Source organism: Salvelinus sp. IW2-2015, linkage group LG20 (assembly GCF_002910315.2).
Source record: "Salvelinus sp. IW2-2015 linkage group LG20, ASM291031v2, whole genome shotgun sequence".
Classification (NCBI taxonomy): domain Eukaryota; kingdom Metazoa; phylum Chordata; class Actinopteri; order Salmoniformes; family Salmonidae; genus Salvelinus; species Salvelinus sp. IW2-2015.
In genome coordinates, this window is record NC_036860.1 from 65,818,762 (window position 1) to 65,841,711 (window position 22,950).

The window sequence follows — 22,950 nt, forward strand, 5'->3', positions numbered from 1 at the left end:
GTCCATTGCTCGTGTTTCTTGACCCAAGCAAGTCTCTTCTTCTTATTGGTGTCCTTAAGTAGCGGTTTCTTTGCAGCAATTTGACCATGAAGGCCTGATTCACGCGGCTCCTCTGAACAGTTGATGTTGAGATGTGTCTGTTACTTGAACTCTGTGGAGCATTTATTTGGGCTGCAATTTCTGAGGCTGGTAACTCTAATGAACATATCCTCTGCAGCAGAGGTGACTCTGGGTCTTCCTTTCCTGTGGCGGTTCTTCATGAGAGCCAGTTTCATCATAGCGCTGATGGTTTTTGTGACTGCACTTAAAATAAATTTTAAGTCGTAGTCCCAAATGGTACCCTATTCCCTTTATAATGCCTATAATGCCATGGAACACACTTTGGGACTCAGTTGTATTGATGCAGTTGTTAGTCATGCAGCTCAGGCCATTCTCTGACTTCCTGACATTATGCTCCAAGCCGAGCCTCCTACTTCCACTTCCTACATCCTAACTCCTAACTACTACCTCCTACCCAGAAAACATTTGCAGACCCTGTGCACCCTATTCCCTTAGTGCACTACATTTGTGTTCCAAGTGTGTCCTAATGTGTGTTCCAAATGTGTCCCAAAGTTTGTTTTAAGTGCAGCTAATGTTTGTATTGAGGAACTTGGTATTCTGACTGCACACTGGACACAATAGGTCTGACAAGAGCAGCTGTTGCATCATATTGTTGCGCTTTTACAAAACTGTTTCCTTATATGGCTAATATTTCATTGCTAACAGGAACATAAACACTCGCTGCAACTGAGATGATGAAAAAAACATGCACCACTCACGCACGCACCACACACACCACACACACACACAACACACACACCCACACACACACACACACACACACACACACACACACACACACACACACACACCACACACACACACACACACACACACACACACACACCCCCTCCCATCCACTTAAATGCCCAGTCTAAACACAACCAATAAAAGGTTAGATGTACGTGTGTATTGCTGCAAGTATTTGTTCAGAGAATACTACAATATGAGTACTGTTACTAACCCTTTTGGGGCTGCTGAGCCCGAGGTAATTCAATTTCTAATTACTTGTTATTACTGCATAATTTCCTTCTATTACATAACCTTCTGTTATGTAAATACCAAATAAGTACCAATGGAAACCGTAAGTGTGGTTTATCCAACTACTGTGTGATCCGGGGTCAGGAGGAGACAGTGAGGAGGATGATATGTTTCTAGCTAACATCTTGATGAGATGTGACGTAGATTCTCAGTGGGTTTCCAGTATTCGTCTCGACTCGCCTCATAGATTTAGAAAACAGACACTTTGAGGGACCTAACTCAGAACTTTCTGTTTGAATTTCAACATGTAGCCCAAAGGGTCAGTTTACCGGAACCAGATTGGGTAGACAAAGTCCTGGAATAAAAAGTACGCTCTATGGAAAATCTCCAATGAAGGAGCATTTCAGTTCAGGACAAGGCTTAAATCTGGAAAACCAGCCCATATAACCTTAGTTTTACACCTGAAAATATTCAAAGGCCTTTRGTTTACTTGCCCAACGCTCTTAACCACAAGGCTACCTGCCYCCCTGTTTTAGGTTTCTATGCTCTACTGTATGTGGTCATTGTTCTGTCCTGGAATTCAACTTCCCCAGCTCGCACATTTGGTTCTTTGGAAGTTGTGGGAACATACATATTCAGTGTCCCATTGGTTCTGGGAACGAAGCCATACGTTTCCTGACCGTTGAAACTGAAGTGAAGTGAACATTTAGCCTGTTCTGGGAATGTACATTTTTAGGTTGCAGGTTCTGAAAACATTTTTCATGGAGTCAGGAAGCAGGTGCTGTTTGTGAGTTTAATAGTAACGAACATGGAGCAATACAAAACAAGAGACGTGTCTGACATAGAAACATAAACAATCCTACCTGATGAGTGACAACAAAAGAGTGCTATATAAAGGATACGTAATCAAGGGAGTAATGAAGTCCAGGTGTGAATGATGAAACGTAGGTGAGCGTAATGATAGTTGCCAGGTGTGTGTAAAGATGGGTAGCCAGGACCGGTGGTTAGTGAATCGGTGACGTCGAGCGCCGGAGCGGGGAAGCGGGAGTGGACGTGACAGTACCGGTTCCTAGTGGAAAGCCAGATGGGATCACCAAGATGACGATGGACGGCGCGCTGGAGTCTCACGTGGGCATCGTTCCATACCTCTTCTGCGCGCCTGAACCACTCGTCCACCGCATGAGTTTCAGTCTGGCTTGGAGTCCACAGAGCCAGGGCTGGTTGATAACCCAGAACACACTGGAAGGGAGTCAGCCCGATGGAGGAGTGTCGCAATGAATTATGGGCGTATTCAGCCCAAGGAATGAATCGGGCCCAATCCGCCTGCCGGTCCAGGCAGTGGCTCCTCGGGAACCTCCCCAGCTCCTGGTTTATCCTCTCCATCTGCCCGTTAGACTGAGGCTGACCGTGACCCCGAGCTTCTACTTGAAAGCCTTCCATACACGTGATGTGAACTGAGCCATGATCAGAAACGATATCCTCCGTACGGCCATAGTGCCGGAAGAACTGCTTAGAAGAGAACAGTGCCTCAGCGACCTGGAGATGGGTAGGGAGACCAGAGAGATGAAACGGCATGATTTAGAGAATCTGTCCACTATGACCAAAATGTTGGTAAAACCATCAGAAGAGGGGAGATCAGTGACAAAGTCAATGGACAGATGAGACCAGGGACGCTGAGGCACAAGAAGGGAAAGATTTGGATTGGGCACATACAGAACAGGAGTTGACATAAAGACTTTGTTGTCCTTAAGCCATTTTGCCACAACTTTGGAAGTATGCTTGGGGTCATTGTTCATTTGGAAGACCCATTTGCCCCCAAGCTTTAACTTCCTGACTGATGGTCATTATGACCAAACACTTCTATTTTTGTTTCATCGGACCAGATGACATTTCTCCAAAAAGTACGATCTTTGTCCCCATGTGCAGTTGCAAACCGTAGTCTGGCTTTTTTTATGGCGGTTTTGGAGCAGTGGACTCATTTTACTGTGGATATAGATACTTTTGTACCTGTTTCCTCCAGCATCTTCACAAGGTCCTTTGCTGTTGTTCTAGGATTGATTTGCACTTTTCGCACCAAAGTACGTTCATCTCTAGGAGACAGAACGCGTCTCCTTCCTGAGCGGTATAACGGCTGCGTGGTCCCATGGTGTTTATACTTGCGTACTATTGTTTGTACAGATGAATGTGGTACCTTCAGGCGTTTGGAAATTGCTCCCAAGGATGAACAGACTTGTGGAGTTCTACAGTTTTTTTCTGAGGTCTTGGTTGATTTCTTTTGATTTTCCCATGATGTCAAGCAAAGAGGCACTGTGTCTGAAGGTAGGCCTTGAAATACATCCACAGGTACACCTCCAATTGACTCAAATTATATCAAAGCTATCAGAAGCTTCTAAAGCCATGACATCATTTTCTGGAAATTTCCAAGTGTTTAAGGCACAGTCAACTTAGTGTATGTAAACTTCTGACCCACTGGAATTGTGATACAGTGAAATAAATAATCTGTCTGTAAACAATTGTTGGAAAATTACTTCTGTCATGCACAAAGTAGATGACCTAAACGACTTGCCAAAACTATAGTTTGTTAACAAGAAATGTGTTGAGTGGTTTAAAAAATGAGTTTTAATGACTCCAACCTAAGTGTATGTGTAACTTCCGACTTCAACTGTAGAGGATTGAGGGCTGTAGCCAAAATAGATGTGCATGATGTATATCTGTCCTAGAATAACCTTGTTCGTACTCCACTCACTAGACCATGGAAGTGGTCTGCAGGGTTGTTGATTCATTTCCTGTCTGGGACAGTAAGTATATTGATTTTCTTTCTTTAATAAGTACCTTCAATCTGCATGGGGCATGTCTTCCCCTTCCTCCTCCTTCCTCAGATAGCAGCACCAGATCACTCTTCTCATGGCACTGGGGAGTATAGTAGCTTACCCTGGGGTTTGGCTTTTTCTTTACTGTAAAAGTGAGTTTGTAGATGGCCTATACGCTCCCCCAAGGAGCAAGGGCTTCCGTAATGAAGTACTGTGAAACACAGAGGCAAACGTGCCTCCAGGGCTGCACGGAACTATAGCTACCTGGGAACTATAGCTACCTGGGAACTATAGCTACTGGGAACTATAGCTACCATGGGCCTAAGTACCGCTATACCTGGAAATAGCAGATACTGGAGGGACTCCAGTGGAAGCAATAGAGAAACCATTACGTCTTAAGGGAAGGAGAGGTTTTTTTTGAAAGTGGTCACTCACTTCCTCTCTCTCTTTCTCTCTCTCTCGCTTTCTCTCTCTCTTTCTTTCTTTCCCTCTGTCTTTTCTCTCTTCTCTTCTCTTTCTTTCTTTCTCTCTTTCTCTCTGTCTTTCTCTCTCTCTATGTCTTTATGTCTCTCTTTCCTCTCTGTTTCTCTCTCTCTCACCTTCTCAGTGGGATGAAAAAGCTCAAGTTGTAACGCGCTGCGTGTATTTATAGAGATGTACACCTCAGCAGATAAACATTTCCGTTTTTTAGTTTAAAAGAGAAAACTCAAAAGATTGGTATCAGTGCTACATAAATATTGGATTGTGATCTTGTGGTAATACCAAACACCTAAGGAATCATTTTAACGTGGAACTGACAGCCTTTTAACATGACATTTAAAAAAAACTGTTTATATATGTCACGGCCGATGAAAGAAGTGGACCAAAGTGCAGCGTTGTGGGTACATATTCCTTTTATTAGAATGTAGCCAACAAAACAAGAAACGGAAGAACAACCGTGAAGCTTACAGGGCTATAGTGCACTAACAAAGTTAACTTCCCACACTGAAAGGAGGGAAAAGGGCTACCTAAGTATGGTTCCCAATCAGAGACAACGATAGACAGCTGTCCCTGATTGAGAATCACACCCGGCCAAAACATAGAAATAAAGAAACCTAGAAACAAACATAGAATGCCCACCCCAAATCACACCCTGACCAAACAAAATAGAGACATAAAAAGGTCTCTAAGGTCAGGCGTGACAGTACCCCCCCAAAGGTGCGGATTCCGGCCGCAAAACCTGCACCTATAGGGGAGGGTCTGGGTGGGCATCTATCCGCGGTGGCGGCTCAGGTGCGGGACCAGACCCCGCTCCACCTCTGGCTCACCCACTTTGGTGGCACCTCTGGTGCGGGGACCCTCGTCGCCGACCCCGGACTGGGGACCCTCGTTGCGGGCCCCGGACTGGGGACCCTCGTTTGGAGGCTTCGGTGCATGGATCATCGCTGGAGGCTTCTTGCCATGGATCATCATGGAGGCTTCTTGCCATGGATCATCACTGGAGGCTTCGTGCCATGGATCATCACTGGATGCTTCGTGCCATAGATCATCACTGGAGGTTTCGTGCCATGGTCATCACTGGAGGCTTCTTGCCATGGATCATCCCTGGAGGCTTTTTGCCATGGATCATCACTGGAGGCTTCGCACTGGAGGAACACACAGGAGGCCTGGCTCTGGGAGCAGGCACAGGACTCACCAGGCTGAGAAAACATACAGGAGGCCTGGTTCTGGGAGCAGGCACAGGACTCACCAGGCTGAGAAAACATACAGGAGGCCTGGTTCTGGGAGCGAGCACAGGACTCACCAGGCTGAGAAAACACACAGGAGGCCTGGTTCTGGGAGCGAGCACAGGACTCACCAGGCTGAGAAAACATACAGGAGGCCTGGTTCTGGGAGCAGGCACAGGATACTTTTTTTTGGACTACCAAGAAATGTATTGGGGAATTATATTAATCATGCATTGAACTGCATCCATCGATTCTGCGAACAATGCCTTACTTTACGTCATGGAATTTTGAGTCAAATTTAACCTATTTTTAAAACCTCTTATTAAGTTGGTTTTGTAGCATAAACTTGGAATTTTATATTTTTGACTGATATTATGATTGTCTGTTTGTTTCATATCTGCAAAGTAGTTAAAACGCTGTCAGTTCCACTTTAAAGATGTTTAGTCAGTAACACTTTTGAAAAAAACAGAAGTAGCCTCCCGAGTGGCACAGTGGTCTAAGACACTGCATCGCAGTGCTAGCWYTGCCACTAGAGATTCTGGGTTCGAGTCCAGGCTCTGTRGCAGCCGGCTGTGACCGGGAGACCCATGGGGCGGCCCACAATTGGCCCAGCGTCGGGTTAGTGGAGGGTTTGGCCGGCTGGGATGTTCTTGTCCCATCACACTCTAGCGACTCCTTGTGGCGGCCGTGCACATACACGCTGACTTCGGTCACCAGGTGCACAGCGTTTCCTCAGACACGTTAGTGTGGCTGGCTTCCGGYTTAAATGGGCATTGTGTCAAGAAGCAGTATGGCTTGGTTGGGTTGTGTTTCGGAGGACGCACGGCTCTCAACCTTGCCTCTCCCGAGTCCGTACAGGAGTTGCAGTGATGAGACAAGACTGTAACTACCAATTGGATACCATGAAAATGGGTTAATTAAATAAAAAATAATTACAGAAGTTGTCAACAACTTCTGAAGTAGTCAACTTCTGATATCACATATGGTATGGAAACTTCTTACATTTGGACTATACAATATATGAAAATAAATCCCGCCCTTATTAACACAGCATCCTGAACATATTTCAAAAGGTGACAGATGAGAGCTTCTGATATCCATAATGATATCTCTAAATGTTCTTGGATCAATGATCTTCTATTTCTAGCTTTTTAATTTGGGTTTAATGGACTTTTAAAGTACAAGTTGTAATGGACTCCTAAAGTACAAGTTGTAATGGACTCTTAAAGTACAAGTTGTAATGGACTTTTAAAGTACAAGTTGTAATGGACTCTTAAAGTACAAGTTGTAATGGACTTTTAAAGTACAAGTTGTAATGGACTTTTAAAGTACAAGTTGTAATGGACTTTCAAAGTACAAGTTGTAATGGACTCTTAAAGTACAAGTTGTAATGGACTCTTAAAGTACAAGTTGTAATGGACTCTTAAAGTACAAGTTGTAATGGACTCTTAAAGCACAACCTCTCTGTTTATTATCTATGCATAGTCACTTTAACTCTACCAGCATGTACATCTTGCCTTATTTGCTTCAACCCCCGTGTATATAGCCTCGCCACTGTTATTTTACTGCTGCTCTTTCATTATTTGCTATTTAACACTTTTACTTACTATCTATTTTTTACTAAACAATCATTTTTCTGAAAACTGCATTGTTGGTTAAGGGCTTGTAAGTATGCATTTCACTGTAAGGTCTACAGCTGTTGTATTCGGCACATGTGAAAAATACGATTTGATTTGAAGCACACGGTGTAATAGTCCCAGTCGYTATTAGATAGAAGGTGCCCGCCTGAGGAAAATAACCTGTGGTTACCTCACAGCAAAAACTTTACCTTTTTAAAATTGCAATTTTCTTGTTGTCTGCTTGTTTTAGTCAATTACAAAACTCCACTTAACAAAAGTACAACAGGTCTAAAGATGACTTTCCAACATTGCCTGCTCCTGATCATTCCCACTACTTAGAAAAACCTGATAATGTAGGGCTTCCCTCATGCCCCTTTTCATGACGGCGCTAGTAGCCATGTGAGTGAATGCTAGCTAGCTACCAACCAGAACATTAAGCTAGCCAAGACCAACATCACAAACAAACSGACTATACAGCTACAAGTAGTGAGTTATAAACAGACTGTACTAAACATGTTAAATGTCTTACCTGTGATTAAATGTTTTCCACATATCTACGTGTAGTCTACTAGGACATTCGGGTCCCCACATTTCCTATTCTGCCACGCCGAATAGCCCAAAGCCACAGGGCTCTTCATGCATTGCGAGGTTGGGATTTTTGACCTGGTTACATGTACATTGAACAACACAGGGGCTTTTCGGATATGTTTTGTTATTTCTGTACAACAAAAAATWGTTTTCCACAATTTGTAGGTGTGGTCAAAGAGAATTCCTTATAATTACGTGAATGTTGACTCAAAGTATGGACTTATACAGTTAGGATACTCAACCTGGTCTCAGAGTATTTCGTATTATTCTGTATGTAAATCCTAGACACTCTATTTAGTATGATATGTTACGTTTCGTATGGTATATATTAATTTGTGCATGTCCATCACCCATTTTGTATATGTTACAAATGACAATTCGTACTATATGTAACGAATTTGTAAAATGTACAATATGTGACGAATTTGCTAAATGTTTGATGTTACAAATTCTAGCTAGGTTGTTGACGTTAGCTAGGCGTTAGGGTTCAAGTTAACTAACATTTACATTCTACAGACACTCTTATCCAGAGCAACTACGGGTTACAGTGCATTCGGAAAGTATTCAGACCCTTTGACTTTTTACACATTTTGTTACATTACAGCCTTCTTCTAAAATGGATAAATATATWTTTTTCCCTCATCAATCTACACATCATACCCCATAATGACAAAGCGAAGCAAAGCGAACATTTACATAAGTATTCAGACCCTTTACTCAGTACTTTGTTGAAGCACCTTTGGCAGCGATTACAGCCTTGAGTCTTCGTGGGTATGACGCTTTGCTATGAGACTTGAAATTGAGCTCAGGTGCATCCTGTTTCCATTGATCATCCTGGAGATGTTTCTACAACTTGATTGGAGTCCACCTGTGGTAAATTCAATTGATTGGACATGATTTGGAAAGGCACACACCTGTCTATATAAGGTCCCACAGTTGACAGTGCATGTCAGAGCAAAAACCAAGCCACAAGGTCGAAGGAATTGTCCGTAGAACTCTGAGACAGGATTGTGTCCAGGCACAGATCTGGGGAAGGGTACCAGAAAAATTCTGCAGCATTGAATATCCCCAAGAACACGGTGGCCTCCATCATTCTTAAATGTTTGGAACCACCAAGACCCTTCCTAGAGCTGGCCGCCCAGCCAAACTGAGCAATCGCAGGAGAAGGGCCTTGGTCAGGAAGGTGACCAAGAACACAATGGCCATTATCTCTGCAGCACTCCACCAATCAGGCCTTTATGGTAGAGTGGCCAGGTGGAAGCCACTCCTCAGTAAAAGGAACATGACAGCCCGCTTGGAGTTAGCTAAAAGGCACCTAAAGGACTCTCAGGCCATGAGAAACAAGATTCTATAGTCTGATGAAACCAAGATTGAACTATTTGGCCTGAATGCCAAGCGCCACGTCTGGAGGAAACTAGGCACCGCTTATCACCTGGCCAATACCATCCCTACTGTGAAGCACATTGGTGGCAGCATCATGCTGTGGGGATGTTTTTCGGTGGCAGGGACTGGGAGACTAGTCAGGATCGAGGGAAAGATGAATGGAGCATAGTACAGAGAGATCCTTGATGAAAACCTGCTCCAGAGCGCTCAGGACCTCAGACTGGGGAGAAGGTTAACCTTCCAACAGCTCAATGACCCAAAGCACACAGCCAAGACAATGCAGAAGTGACTTTGGGACAAGTCTCTGAATGTCTTTGAGTGGCCCAGCCACAGCCCAGACTTGAACCCGATCGAACATCTCTGGAGAGACCTGAAAATAGCTGTGCAGCGATGCTCCCCATCCAACCTGACAGATCTGCAAAGAAGACTGGGAGAAACTCCCCAAATACAGGTGTGCCAAGCTTGTAGCGTCATACCCAAGAAGACTCTAGGCTGTAATCGCTCCCAGASGTGCTTCAACAAAGTACTGAGTAAAGGGTCTGAATACTTATGTAAACATGATATTTCAGTTGATTCTTTTTTGTTAATTTGCAAAAATGACTTAAAAATTGTTTTTTCTTTGCTATTATGGGGTATTGTGTGTAGATTGATGAGGGGAATTTTTTTAAATCAATTTTAAATAATGTGGTATCGTAACAAAATGTAGAAAAATCAAGGGGTCTGAATACTTTCCGAATGCATTGTAAGTGCCTTGCTCAAAGGCACATCGAAAGATTTGTCACCTAGTCTTAAGTAAGCATCCATACCAAACTCAACACATCTCACTAAAGGAGCGTTCCAGGTTTACGTACAGAATAATATGAAAAGCTCTTAGACCAGGTTGGGATACTATGTAGTCTGTCATTATCAACGGCAGCTAGACAGTTATTTCTCTCTCTGTCCTCAATCCCAAAGACAAAATCGAATTGAAGAATCTAAAACTGACAGGCAGTTTTTCTCAGGTAAACCACATTAATTCATAGACTGCAACATCATAGGGGTGCCAGAAMTTGTCATCTGTGTGCTGCTGTGCTTGTACAGTTTTTTTTATTTGTCTTAACCACAGCAACTCAGACGGATGGATGGATAGACAGACGGAAAGACCTGTGTTGTAGGGCTGTTGCGGTGACCCTATTTCCGCCTCACGGCCGTCATAAGTCGTAGCCACAGTAAAATTCCACGTTACCGTTTACAGTAAACTCCRTTTATTCACTCTGGACATACTCTAGTAGAACCCAACTTGCTAACTACCATCAGGTTGCTAATGGCCTGGTACTCGGGGCTCTATTGTCCCTCCATCAGGTCGCTAATGGCCTGGTTACTCGGGCTCTACTGTCCCTCCATCAGGTCCTAATGGCTCTGGTACTCAGGGCCTCTATTGTCCCTCCATCAGGTCCTAATGGCCTGGTACTCAGGCTCTACTGTCCCTCCATCAGGTCTAATGGGCCTGGTACTCAGGCTCTACTGTCCCTCCATCAGGTCCTAATGGTCTGGTACTCAGGGCTCTATTGTCCCTCCATCAGGTCCTAATGGCTGGTACTCGGGGCTCTACTGTCCCTCCATCAGGTCCTAATGGTCTGGTACTCAGGGCTCCATTGTCCCTCCATCAGGTCCTAATGGCCTGGTACTCAGGGCTCTACTGTCCCTCCATCAGGTCCTAATGGCCTGGTACTCAGGGCTCTACTGTCCCTATCAGGTCCTAATGGCTGGTACTCAGGGCTCTACTGTCCCTCCATCAGGTCCTAATGGGCCTGGTACTCAGGGCTCTACTGTCCCTCCATCAGGTCCTAATGGCCTGGTACTCAGGGCTCTACTGTCCCTCCATCAGTCCTAATGGTCTGGTACTCAGGGCTCTATTGTCCCTCCATCAGGTCCTAATGGCCTGGTACTCAGGACTCTATTGTCCTCCATCAGGTCCTAATGGTCTGGTACTCAGAGCGCTACTGTCCCTCCATCAGGTCCTAACGGCCTGGTACTTGGGCTCTATTGTCCCTCCATCAGGTCTATGGCCTGGTACCAGGGCTCTACTGTCCTCCATCAGGTCCTAATGGCCTGGTACTCAGGGCTCTACTGTCCCTAAATCAGGTCCTATGGTCTGGTACTCAGGGCTCTACTGTCCTCCATCAGGTCCTATGCCTGGTACTCAGGGCTCTACTGTCCCTCCATCAGGTCCTAATGGCCTGGTACTCAGGGCTCTACTGTCCCTCCATCAGTCCTAATGGTCTGGTACTCAGGGCTCTATTGGTCCCTCCATCAAGGTCCTATGGCCTGGTACTCAGGACTCTATTGTCCCTCCATCAGGTCCTAACGGCCTGGTACTTGGGGCTCTATTGTCCCTCCATCAGGTCCTAATGGCCTGGTACTCAGGGCTCTACTGTCCCTCCATCAGGTCCTAATGGTCTGGTGCTCAGGGCTCTACTGTCCCTCCATCAGGTCCTAATGGCCTGGTACTCAGGGCTCTATTGTTCCTCTAACCACTCTGACATCAATGCAAATGCAATGGAAAATCACATCAAATAAGTATCATCAAAACAGAATGTGCTTTTAAAACTCACCTCACTGTGATGACCAATTTGAAGAAGTTCAACAGCTGGTTGAAACTGTGTAAAACATTGTTGTTGTGGATTTTGTTTCACAGACAAAAAAACTACGAAATGGACAGCGCTGCCTAAAGGGATAATTAATTAAAAACTCCCATAATCATGCTGTAGCTTATGCATAAGCTTATGAACCCAGGCCCGGGAAAAAAACGGAATATCTTTAAGCAATACGGCAGGAGGGGGTGTGGTATATTGGCCATACTCTATACCACAACCCCCGAGGTGCCTTATTGCTATTATAAACTGATTACCAWRGTAATTAGAGCAGTAAAAATAAAGGRTTTGTCATACCGGTGGTATACCACGGCRGTCAGCCAATCAGCCTTCAGGGCTTGAACCACCCCGTTTATAATTATCAATACTTAGCCTACCGCATATTACGCATGGTAGAAAAACATAAAACAAAATTGATATGATGTCTTTGGTCCATAATTGGTCTAGCCTWTACTTCAAAAGGCCTTTGAGTGTGGACTGTATTATTATGCATATTTCACAGTTTAGTGAAATATGTTTTGTTTGCGAAAATATGTTAACGTTACTSTCGATGTTCCCGAACAGATTTCACTTGGTTTCCCAAATGTATCACTGGGTAGCTGCAGCAACAAGGTTGGAGAGCCCATGGTATACAGAGTTTAGGCGAGAGCATGCTCCTCAAACAGTGGTTGATGCGTGAAGGCCGGTAGGAAAGCGATACACGGTAGAACCTCCATTCGCTATTGGAGTGCATACAGATGACATGTATTTTCTCTCCCTGCCCATTGGATAATGGGCCATTCCAAATCTAAACAAATGGTACATATTAGTAAAGACAAAATTCCGTTGAGAATAGTCTGATGGGTGAAAATATGATATCTTGATGAGAGACCAGTGTGTGCAGCCTGAGGCAAGGAACAGATCGCAATCRTTTTTCGACTTTCTCAAATCATCAATAGCCTGTAGTTGCATCATGCAGCCGATATAAGTTTTGATTTCTAAGACATTCTAGGGTTTGTATCAAAAATCACACAACTAAAGTTCCCAAATAAGTCCAAATKTAGCATATAGGACCTGTATCAAATGTTCACTTTTTTTTTTACACTCAACTTCATATGCGCACTGCTACGTAATGATGGGTAAAKTACCTTTTCTATTTTATTCAGCTCAGTTCAACTAATACTATTCTTACTATATAATCATATAAAATAAAATAATTTCACTGGATTTAAATCTTGTTAGTAGCTAAATGAACAAACCAACAGACTATGGCATGCAGCATCGCCAGCTAACATAGACTAACAGCATTATTGCTATTCTGTTATTCTGAAATACATTTTCTTCGTATCATAATGTTTCTATAGACCTGACTAAAATAAATAATGGATTTATTGATATGGTGTAAATGAAATTGATTTATTAGACTTGTTTAAATGTAGATGTTCCAAAGGGGCGCATCAGCGGCTTGTATGTGTGGAGGCTTGGAGATGATGAACGTGTTGATGTTAGTTAACGGTCAATTACCGTGAGGCCGGTAGGCTTTTGCGTGACAATAACTGTCTGACAAAATGTTATGACCGCCACAGCCGTACCTGGGGTTCAAATATTTTAAATCTTGCCGATACTTTAGCTATGCTTGATTGGTGCAATGAACCCCCCCCCCCCCCCCCCCCCCCCCCCCACACACACACACACACACACGCCATGCTAACGAATCACAGGGCCTCCGTGGGATCGTCACCACTAAGCCACAGGCCAGGACGTCTCCTCTTATTTGTAGCCCAAATTCACAGGCTGTGTTGGAGGGGCAGAAATTAAAAGCGAAAGCCTACTCCTAATTGTACATTCCTATCCCACTGACTCTGACCCCAATGACGGGTTACGGTACAAACAGAAATGCAGCATCAAGTTGTAGCTCAATTGAATTGGCTCCAAGTATAAAGCTATCTGGTCTTTATGCCAAATTAATTTGTATGGTGATGGTACGGTGGATGTTTTTAGTGGATGGGAATTTCAAGGCTGCAGTACAATTTGACAATGCTGATATTGRACACAGCTAATCATCACCGTTGAGATGACCTACAGTAATTGCTGGTCCAGAGTTAGGAATTGACTTGGCCGAGGTATCACTGAGTCTTACTGTAGGAAGGACTACAGGGCTGCGTCCCGAATGGCTCCCTATATTCCCTACACAGTGCACTAAATAGGGGAATAGGGTGCTATTTGGGCCGAACCCACTAAAGGGATGAAGAAAACATTCCATGAGGGATTGAATTCACAGCTGTGAGAGGAGCTTCTACTGTGGAAGGAAGGGGCACGGGTCTGCARTAAGTTAAATGAGAGACTGCAGGTCTGAGGTTTTGGTTCAAAAATACTATCCAGAAGGAGAAAACACAACTGTGTGGACTAAAGCATTGATGACGATGCAAGGAGACGCCAGCCACAGACTTAACTCCAGTCCAGTTGGTGCTCTGCAGCGGACTGGAGACTAATTATTATCTTGCTGACGAAGATGACAAGGATATGTGATCCCAGAAACCACATCTATGGTTGACTACAAAATAACATTTTGCGAGGGTGGTCCTTGCAGGAGTGCAACCATTAGCAACCCACAAGAGTACTAACACACAGCACAGTATTTCTGGTTCCATATTTTGCTGAGGGTTCTAAATCTCGACCAGACAGAGTTTTCATCCTGGCAACTCTTCTAACGTCTCATCTATTGTAAACCAACCAAGGCTCTCTGCACAGCATATCTCAACGGTTTCCATCTATGCTTGCAACCAGACTTGGGTTCAAATACTAATTTAAATCATTTAAAATACTTTATCTCTGCTTGATTGAGTTCGCGTGGGTTAATGAACTAATAGAATAGTCCCAAAATGGCAAACACCGCCCATCTGGCACTCCAGGCAGGCTAGAGAAAACGATCAAGTATTTTAAAGATTTGAAGGAGTYCTTGAACCCAGGTCTGCTTGCAACAACATGTGCTAACTAACATCTTGACTCAAGTCTTGATTGCTCCCAGAATGGGGCTGACTACAGATAAACGGTTGGGTATTTTCCTCTGAAAAGAGAGATATTTTCCCCGTTGCTGCCTGGCACAGGGAGCACACAGTGACCTCCAGGTCCAGGAAATAGCAAATAGCTTTGATTGCAACCGTAACAAAGAGAGTGGAGCCTGACCAGACCACACCATTAACTAGCCTGGGTCCAGATGATAGCAGTTGGCATGACAACAAAACCAGATCTGGAACCAGGCTACACCACTACTACTCAATCACGGAACACATTACAAAGCATTCCRTACAGTTAATAACCATATCACACACAAGCAGATAAAAAAGTTATTGGCCAATGTGATTGACCCACACTTCCTTAAATGTGGAAATTGAAAGGAAGAATTTTGTGGCAATATTTATTACAAATGCTTAGGCTACATCATTTTTGACCATTATTTAATCAAATCAAATGTTATTTGTCACATACACATGGTTAGCAGATGTTAATGCGAGTGTAGCGAAATGCTTGTGCTTCTAGTTCCGACAATGCAGTAATAACCAACGAGTAATCTAACCTATCTAACCTATGTGTTGTTGTTTGGTGTAAATCTGCATACTTTGCTTTTCAAGAGCATCTATGCTTAGATGACGCTACAAAACCTGCATTATAGTAAAGTTACCACTGTATCATTCCATGTTGAAACCACCAGTCTCTTCCCAAAGGTGCCGTGGAGTGCCTTGAGTCTGGCAAGCGAGATGACCTTTTCACTAAACCAGGCATCCTTCAGCTCAGAGGCTCTCACACGGTAATAAACATCCCCATCCCGTGTGTTCTGGTTCTGGTTCTGTTCCCTCTCTACATCACTGGTGCTGTTACATCACCATGTTGCCTGCCCTTCCCATCCTTCCTGTAGCCTGCAGGTCAGGTCCTCAAAGCCAGGAGGATCACAGGCCTAGTACGCTGCTGCTGCTGCTGCTGGACGCTGTAGTCCGTATTCACAAAGCGTCTCAGGGTAGGAGTGCTGATCTAGGATCAGGCCCTTCTCCCTTTTATTCATTATGATTTAAGAACCAAAACTGATTTTGCCATGGGGTTTAGAGCAAGTGTTGCAGTTTAAAAGCATGTTGGCTCAATTCTTCTCATTTTGTCATGTGGTGGAGWGAAATGTTAGCTGTTTTTAATATATCTGAGTGAGACTGACTYACAAAATCAATAGGGGCCCTCCGGCTGGTAATTCGACCATGATAACAAGTTAATATAGAAGACCGCAGAACTATCATAACAATCTAAAAATGTTAGCTGACATGGGCTAATTGACTGACTATCAGTGTCTGACATGACAAGAATAAAACTACTGATGCACAACCAAATTCAAAAATTGCACCTTGTGTATTCTACTATTCTAACTCTCAACAGAGTGAATGAGTTTAAAAAAAATATACACTACCGTTCAAAAGTTTGGGGTGACTTAGAAATGTCATTTTTTGTCCATTTAAAATAACATCAAATTGATCAGAAATACAGTGTAGACATTGTTAATGTTGTAAATGACTATTGTAGCTGGAAACGGCAGATTTTGAATGGAATATCTACAAAGGCGTACAGAGGCCCATTATCAGCAACCATCACTCCTGTCTTCCAATGGCACGTTGTGTTAGCTAATCCAAGTTAATCATTTTAATAGGCTATTGATCATTAGAAAACCCTTTTGCAATTATGTTAGCACAGCTGAAAACTATTGTCCTGATTAAAGAAGCATTAAAACTGGCCTTCTTTAGACTAGTTGAGTATCTGGAGCATCAGCATTTGTGGGTTCAATTACAGGCTCAAAATGGCCAGAAACAAATAACTTTCTTCTGAAACTCGTCAGTCTATTCTTGTTCTGAGAAATGAAGGCTAWTCCATGCGAGAAATTACCAAGAAACGGAAGATTTCGAACAACGCTGTGTACTCCTCCCTTCACAGAACAGGGCAAACTGGCTCTAACCAGAACAGAAAGAGGATTGGGAGGCCCCAGTGCACAACTGAGCAAGAGGACAAGTACATTAGAGTGTCTAGTATGAGAAACAGACGCCTCACAAGTCCTCAACTGGCAGCTTCATTAAATAGTACCCGCAAAACACCAGTCTCAACGTCAACAGTGAAGAGGCGACTCCAGGATGCTGGTCTTATGATTTATCTCTAGAGAAACTGTGGTAATGTGCTCATTGAGCTCAAGGGGGAAAAAATGAAAGAAATGGAATTAAAATAATTGAACCGACGTCAGTCAATTAGTTGTTTAAAACCGCTAATCGCTCAGCACTAGCGATGGCTTGATGTGGTGTGCAGCGTAGATTGCATAGTTCTATAGTCTCTATGGGCCAGAAGGCTGGTTGGTGAGGGCCACAGCCTGAGGGAGGAAACTTTTCAGGTGARGGGAGGTTTTGGTTATGAGTGACCTGAACCGCCTGCCAGAGGGGAATTTTTGGAGGAAGGTGTGACCCGGGTGGGAGGGGTTGGTGATGATCTTTCCTGAACTCTTCCTTGCCCTGAAGTCGTGCAGGACCTCGATGCAGGGCAGGTGGCAGAAGCTGACCCTTTCTGCAGACCGGACAATGTGTTGCAGTTTGCCCTTGCAGCGGGCAGACGCAGACCCAGACCCGACACCGATGGAGGAGGTGAGGATGGACTCAACAATTTAAGGTGTAAAACAGGATCAGGAATGACAGTGAGATTTTTTGTTTTCTGTAGTACATCACTGGTGTGCTTTCTTGGTGACCGCTGTGATGTTGTCCTCCTACTAGAGGCTGTGACGTTGTCCTCCCACTTGAGACTATGATGTTGTCCTCCCACTAGAGGCTGTGATGCTTGTCCTCTCACTAGAGGCCTGCTGGACGTTGTCTCCCACTGAGACTATGATGTTTCCTCCATAGAGGCTGTGATGTTGTCCTCCTACTAGAGGCTTGTGACGTTGTCCTCCCACTTGAGACTATGATGTTGTCCCTCACTAGAGGCTGGTGATGTTGTCCCCCACTAGAGGCTGTGACGTTGTCCTCCCACTTGAAACTATGATGTTGTCCTCCCACTAGAGGCTGTGATGTTGTCCTCGCTACTTAGAGGCTGGTGACGTTGTCCTCCCACTTGAGACTATGATGTTGTCCTCCCACTGAGGCTGTGATGTTGTCTCCCCTAGAGGCTGTGACGTTGTCCTCCCACTTGAGACTAATGATGTTGTCCTCCCACCAGAGGCTGTGATGTTGTCCTCCACTAGAGGCCTGTGACGTTGTCCTCTCCACTTGAGGCTGTGATGTTGTCTTCCCACTAGAGCGTGTGATGTTTCGTCCTCCACTTCGACTGTGATGGGTCCTCGCACTAGAGGCTGTTGTACGTTGTCTTCCCACTAGAGGCTGTGATGTTGTCCTCCCACTTGAGGCTGTGATGTTGTCCTCCCACTAGAAGCTGTGAAGTTGTGGGAGATGATAGTCCCCATGAATTTGATGGTGGTGGTGGGGGGGCATTTTCTGAAGTCAACCACCATTTACACAGTTTTGTCTGTTTTGAGTTCCAGGTTATTGGAACTGCACCAGGCCACTAGCTGGTCGATCTCTGCACGGTATATGGACTCATCTCCGTTGATGACAAGACCAACCAGTCTGGTGTCATCTGCAAACCTGAGTAGTTTGACAGACAGTAAAAGACAGGCTATATACAGTAGCGAGGCTATAAATGTGGTGAGGCTACATACAGACACCGGTTAGTCAGGCTGATTGAGGTAGTATGTYACCATATCTACATGTACAGTARATACTACCTCAATCAGCCTGACTAACCGGTGTCTGTATGTAGCCTCGCTACTTTTATAGCCTTGCTACTATATATAGCCTGGCTTTTTACTGTTGTTTTATTTCTTTACTTACCTATTGTTCACCTAATACCTTTTTTTCACTATTGGTTAGAGCCTGTAAGTAAGCATTTCACTGTAAGGTCTACACCTGTTGTATTCGGCGCACGTGACAAATAAACTTTGATTTGATTTGAGATACGTTGTTGGAGGTGCAGTCATTGGTGTAGAGTGAGTAMTGTAGAGGTGAGAGCATACATCCTTGTTGCACTCCGGTGCTGAAAAGTGTTTTCCCAGCTTCACATGTTGCGTCCTYTTGGTCGGGAAGTCAGTGATCCACTGACAGATGGAGCTGGGCACATTCAGCTGGGAAAGTTTGTCTTGTAGCAGTTCTGGGATGATGGTATTGAACATAGAGCTATAGTCCACAAACAATATCCTTGCATATTTCTTTGGGTTATCGAGGTGTTTGAGGATGCAGTATAGGCCAATGTTGACAGCATTGCCCACAGACCTGTTAGCTCTGTAGGCAAACTGCAGTGGGTCAAGGGAGGCGTCAGGGATGGTTTTGAGATGGGACAGTACCTGTATTAACGTCTATGGAACGCTGTGGAACTGCAAAGAAAAGGAAGGGGAGAAGTAGCTCTGGGACAGGCTGGGGAGAGAAAAAGAAGGAGAAGAATATCCTGGAAAAAAAAGGATGAGCAGTTTATAGTTTCCTTTTATGGGAGTGAGAGGGAAGTAGCCTGGGACAGGCTGGGGGAGAGAGGGAGGGGGGTCCCTGGGATGGCAGAAGGTTAGAGGAGGAGAGTAGCCTGGGCAGCCTGGGGGAGAGAGGAGGTGGGTTCCTGGGATGGCAGAAGGTTAGAGGAGAAGAGTAGCCTGGGGCAGGCTGGGGAGAGAGATGGGGAGGTTCCTGGGATGGCAGAAGGTAGAGAGAGAGGTAGCCTGGGACAGGCTGGGAGAGGGGGGGGCGGTTCCTGGGATGCAAAGGTACGAGGAAGAGGTAGCCTGGGGCAGGCTGGGGGAGAGAGGGAGGGGGGTTCCTGATGGACAGGAAGTTAGAGGAGAGAGTAGCCTGGGGCAGGCTGGGGAGAGAGGGAGGGGGTTCCTGGGATGGCAAGAAGGTTAGAGGAGAGAGTAGCCTGGGACAGGCTGGGGGGAGAGAAGGGAGGGGGGTTCCTGGGAGGCAAAGTTAGAGGAGAGAGTAGCCTGAACTAGGCTGGGGAGAAGGAGGGAGGGGGGTTCCTGGGATGGCAGAAGGTTAGAGAGAGAGTAGCCTGGGGCAGGAACTGGGGGGAGAGAGGGAGGGGGAGGTCCTGGATGGCAGAAGGAGAGAGTAGCCTGGCAGGCGGGGGAGAGAGGGAGGTTCCTGGGTGCAGAAGGTTAGAGGAGAGAGTAGCCTGGAGAGGACTGGCAAAAGGGAGGGTAGATTCCTGCTGCAAATCATCTACAACTATGGACTGTGTTAACTGATTTGCTGTGCTTAGGGAGCGATCACTGTAAGTACATTCAGTTCCATCAATGAGAGAAGCAGCTAAGAGCCTCAAAACTTTCGGCCAGACTCTTCCTCTCTCTCTCGCTCTCTCTTCAATTCTAATTCAAAGGGGCTTTATTGGTAGGTATGGGAAACATAGTTTCTGGCACATGTGCTCCATAAGGCGCAACTAGCAATCGACACTAAAGTGGAAATAAAATTAAGTGAAACTTTACTAAACATACAACTCTCAAAGTTTTTGAAAGAATAGAATGAGTCTAGATTTCAAATGTTATATATTGGGCTATGTACAGGTGTCATGTAACAAATGTGCAAGTACGCTTGAGGTTATGAAGGGAAAATAATATAAACCAGCATAAGGTATAAGGTGATGTTCACGAACTTTGCCTCACTCGATGTTTGTCAACTGTTTAGACGTTGCTTCTCGTATGGCAACGGGCCCACAACATCTTGGCTAGCTCTGGGTTATCTGCACACTGCCAATACTTATCGCCTACGATAATCTCTTCTCTCTCTGTTTCCCTCAACATCTTTCTCCTCTCCTCTCACGTCCTCTCTCTCTCCTCTCTCCTCTCTTCTGCTCCCCTCTCTCTCCTCTCTCTCTCTCTCTCTCTCTCCTCTCTCTCTCTCGTCTTCTCGTCTCTTCCTCCTACTCTCTCTCTCTCTCACTCTTCTTCTCCTTTCTCTCTCTGCTCTCTCCTCAACATCTCGAAATATCTCATCTCCTCTCTCTCTTTCTCTCTCTCTCTCTCTCTCTCTGTCTCTCTCTGTCTCTTTATCTGCCTGTCTCCCCCCTCTCTTAGCATGCCATAGCCCTCCCCTTTGCCAAAGGTATACGCCTTTACCACAAGGCAGAGCAGAACCTGCTGTTGCAGCACAGTGAGAGGGCTATTTTAAAGTCACACCATATGATGTTTATAACATTGGTTTGGTGTGGAAGTCTTTAGAACAGGCCTTTGTGGGTCTTCTCTAGTTTTCTCTGTTTGGGAAAACAGTTCCAGCTGTTCAGGGTTCAGGAACATTAATTATAAAACAGTTATAACATGGTTATAAGTTATCAAATAGTTTAAAGTGAGTAGGTAATCTAAGAGTCATGTAAGACATTATTTTAAATTGAAATTTTGGAGAGTTTATAATCAGTTATGATTCTGGAGAGTTTATAATCTGGCTGAGGTGGCTAACACTGCTGTTAGGGGTTATGGTTAGGGGTTAAGGTTAGGGTTAGGGTTAGGAGTTAGGTTAAAGGTTTAAGGTTTGGGTTAGCTAACATGCGAAGTAGTTGCAAAGTTGCTAATTAACGTATCATACTAATTTGAGTTTCCTGAATTTACATTTACTATGTTACGTRTAGTCTATGAGACCAGGCTGTGAAAAGTGTTGCTTGGTCACCTATATTTGTCACGAATCCCGCTTCCTGAGTCTGTTTTTGCCTGTGTTCTGTCCTGTAGTGTTTTTTCCGGTGTCCTGGAACGCACCCTGTCTGGTTGCCGGGCGACGTAGCTAGTTGGAGGATCTCTGAGTACCCGCACCTGTATCCCATCAGCTATCTGCACACCTGGTCCTGATCATCACCCCTCCACTTCATAAGCGCTGACCTGACATCCATTCCCTGCCGGATCGTTAGCCATGAACATCATTCACCCGGAACACTCATCCCATCCCTACCTGGTCGTCGGTGACTTCAGTTACTTCCTTGGATCTGCTTACTCAATTCCATCAACTCACCTCCGCTGCCCGCTCCGCTACTTGGATTTTTCTATCACTACATGTAAACTTGTAAATAAATACTCACCTTCGTCTTACTCTCCTTGTCCTGGTCTGCTTCTGGGTTCTACTTTAGAGAACCMTGACAATATTGTAGCCTACTGTCACGGATTCCCGCTCTAGGCTTCACTGGACTGTCTCATTACGCACACCTGATTCCAATTCCCCTGATTAGTAATTTTCTATATGTGCCCTCTGTTCATCATTGTCTTGTTGGTTGTTGTTCCCATGTCCGTTGGTCTTGTGAGTACCTGTGCTTTGTTGTTCCGGCTTTCGTGCTGCGTGTATTGTGTACTCYTTATTATGGGTCTCGTCCCGTATATTGTTGTGCACTTGTTATTACGGGTCTCGTCCGGGGTATTGTTGTGCACTTGTTATTACGGGTCTCGTCCCGTGTATTGTTATTAKGGGTCTCGTCCCGTGTATTGTTCTGCACTTGTTATTACGGGTCTCGTCCCGTGTATTGTTGTGCACTTGTTATTACGGGTATCGTCCCGTGTATTGTTGTGCACTTGTTATTACGGGTCTCATCCCGTGTATTGTTGTGCACTTGTTATTACGGATCTCGTCCTGTGTATTGTTGTGCACTTGTTATTACGGATCTCGTCCGGTGTATTGTTGTGCACTTGTTATTACGGATCTCGTCCGGTGTATTGTTGTGCACTTGTTATTACGGGTCTCGTCCCGTGTATTGTTATTACGGGTCTCGTCCGTGTCATTGTTGTGCACTTGTTATTACGGTCTCACCGTGTATTGTTTTACGGGTCTCGTCCGTTGTATTGTTGTCACTTGTTATTATGGTCTCGTCCCGTGTATTGTTGCCACTTGTTATTACGGGTCTCATCCCGTGTATTGTTATTACGGGTCTCGTCCCGTGTATTGTTGCTCACTTGTTATTACGGGTCTCATCCCGTGTATTGTTATTACGGGTCTCGTCCCGTGTATTTACTAGAGGTTTTACTTCGCTTTTTTGTTCAGGTTACATCCCTGTTTTTGTACAGGTGTTTGTTTTGGGCTTCGTCCATGTGCCTTTCATGGCATGTTGTATTTTTGGGTGGAGTATTAAA

The 22,950-nt window shown here is 44.8% G+C and overlaps 1 long non-coding RNA gene across 1 annotated transcript; it reads left to right on the forward strand.

Annotated features, from left to right (window-relative positions):
• Nucleotides 1–1,003: 1,003 nt before the first annotated feature.
• On the forward strand, nucleotides 1,004–21,921 carry LOC139029492 (uncharacterized). Its single transcript, XR_011481821.1, has 2 exons — nucleotides 1,004–1,087; nucleotides 21,568–21,921. It is a non-coding gene; the product is annotated as an uncharacterized lncRNA (long non-coding RNA).
• Nucleotides 21,922–22,950: the final 1,029 nt, after the last annotated feature.